Source organism: Mauremys reevesii, linkage group 23 (genome assembly GCF_016161935.1).
Source record: "Mauremys reevesii isolate NIE-2019 linkage group 23, ASM1616193v1, whole genome shotgun sequence".
NCBI classification, from domain to species: domain Eukaryota; kingdom Metazoa; phylum Chordata; order Testudines; family Geoemydidae; genus Mauremys; species Mauremys reevesii.
The window spans coordinates 16216178-16218720 of NC_052645.1; positions in this window are offsets into that span (position 1 = coordinate 16216178).

The following is a 2543-nucleotide window of genomic DNA, read 5'->3' on the forward strand; positions in this document are numbered from 1 at the left end:
TGTGCCGGCTCGCGGGGCACAGCTCAGCCCGGCCTCTGGGCTCTCTGCTCAGTGGGGTTAACAGCACCGCCAAGAGGTGGTGGGAGGCTCACTATGGTAAGGACGGTGCGGTGCTCCTGTGCGATGGGATGCGGCCTTAGAGCAGTGGAAGCGTCTCCCCTGCCAAGGGGCTGCAGGAGCAAGAGGAGCTCTCGGGCATCGTGGCCCATCTAGGGCCAGTCCTGGGGATGATCCTGGGGACGTGGAAGCCAAGGCTGAGTCGTTTCCCAAAGGCCGTGCCACCGAGCCGCTCCCAGGCGGCATGAGGTGACTCCCAGCAGCTACTGCCTGGGCCAGAGGGCAGCCGGTGGCCGAGCTCCCGGGGAGCAGGCTAAGGAACCCGCAGCTGAGAGGCTGGCTTGGGTGGTCTCTGCTGGGCTGCTAGCTGGCTAATCATCTCTGCACTTAGCTGGCCCTGGGCTCTGGGGATCTGAGCCGGGGAGAGGCTCTCAGCAGGGGCAGATCTTCCTAGCCCAGGGCCTTTTAACCCCTTCTGCTCCTGCTCAGCCCTGATTCCTGACTAGGGGGAGAGATTTTACAGCTTGTTGGGTCGAACAGGAGACCGGATTGCTGATATCCCAAACCCACTTGTCATCTTTGCTGGGACTTTTCTAGTCACATGGGAATCGGCTTCCCCCAAGCGATGGGGGTCGGGCGCTTCCTTTAGCGCCTGCTCCAAGCGCCGAGGGAACCCCGTGCCGTGGCGGTGAGCAGTGCCTGTGGGCTCTGCTGAACGTGGGTGCTCGGGGTGGTTCTCGTGACTGTACTAAGGTTGTCTCCAGCGGGCAGAGAGCTGGGCCTGTTTCTGCTCAGCCATGCTCCTGACTGGCATTGTCTGTGCCCGGAGCTAGGACGGACGGATAGAGCAGGGGCATGGAAGGAGGAGCAGCTGCCTTCCCCCAAACCTGGCCGAAATAGAGGGAACAAACAGGCTGTTTACATGATGCCTGGGAGTTTCCCGACCAGGTGCCAACTTCCCTGTTTGAAATGTTCCTTCCAGTTGCTCTAGGGCTGGGTCCTGAGAGCAGCATTTCCTCCTCCACACCGTGTTTTGCCAACAGCTGCTGATCGTTTATGTTGCACCATGCGCCCAGCGCCAGAGGCTGGTATGTTCCCCACACACCTGAGCCGGATGCGATTGCGTTCAGATACAGGTGCCGTTCTCGGTCACTAGTACAGGACACAAACCCACAGCCTTCGGGAGAGCCAACACAGCTCAGCCATCTGCGTCCTCTCCCCCGCGGACGTGGGTCCCAGGGTATTTAGCACCGTCAGCGTCCGACACACCACAAGGCACTGGCTCTGCTGGGGCTTACCGAGCCACGCGGCAGTCACGCCCAGCCGCTGTCCTGCGGCTCTGCCAAGCGTTGGCTCTGCGGCCCGATTACAATGCCCAGCGTGAGGTGTCATCAGCCCAGCTGCTGCTGTCTCTGGTGCTTTCTCCACAGGCTTTATTGCTACCCTGGGTCTTTCCGTTTCTATCCCACAATGCTTTGGTTCATGGTTGGAAATTACCCAGAAGCCCCTGATCCCAGCACCGTGTCTGGGCACTAGGTGTCCCAGAATGCACTGGGCCGGCCCCGGAGGTGTGGCACTGCTTCTGACACAAACGACGGCGATGCTGCTGGAAAGTGAAGGAGGCAGCATGTCGTGTAACTGACGTGCCCGGGACAGTCTCCTTCCATCGTGTGCGGGGGCAGCCGTGCAGGTCTCGTGCTCCAGGCAAGCGTCCCATTCATAGTAATGAATCCCCAGCTGTTATCTCGCACTTTTAGTCCCTCGCTCTCAATGCGCTTTGCAAGGGAGGTCGCTGCCATTTGCCCCATTTCACAGACAGGGAAACGGCGGCTCAGAGCGGGGAGGTGACTTGCCCAAGGATCAGGATCAGAACCCAGATCTCCTGTGGCTACAGCACCACTCCTGTGCTCTCCCCACTACAGCCCGCTGCTACCGCCCCAGTCGCTGGAGCCCTGACCCCAATAACCCCAACTGGCACAAAACAGGTTGGATGATAGTGCCCTCCGGCCTGGTGAGGGCTGCGTCACTGGGGAGGGAAGAGCCGCTCGGCTCCAGCTCCCCTCCGGCAGGCTATGGCAGGAGCAGAGTATGTTCTCCTGCACTCTCAGGCCATTAGATAAGCGTGTGGTTCCCGCGCTATAAAGCATTTGATGCCAACTGTTTTCCCTGCTGCGGCGATAAGAGCTGGGGCGCGCCCTGCCTCCCCACAGGCTACGGGTGGCTGAGGTCCTTGTTCTGTTACTCTGGGTGGGACAGATTTATGGTCGCTGGCGGAGCAGGAACCTGCCACTGGGTCAAACAGTTTGGCGGCAAAGCCCGGGTCTTTTTTTTTTTTTTGAGTGCGGAGAGAATTTAGAGACACTCCCTGGATCCTGGCTGCAGGCCCAGTGAGCAGCAGTTCAGGGAACGCCAGTAACAAAGGAATTATTCTCTTCTCCCACCGGCCACTCTCTGCTCCTTCCCCTCCCAGGGCTGGTACTTTCCTA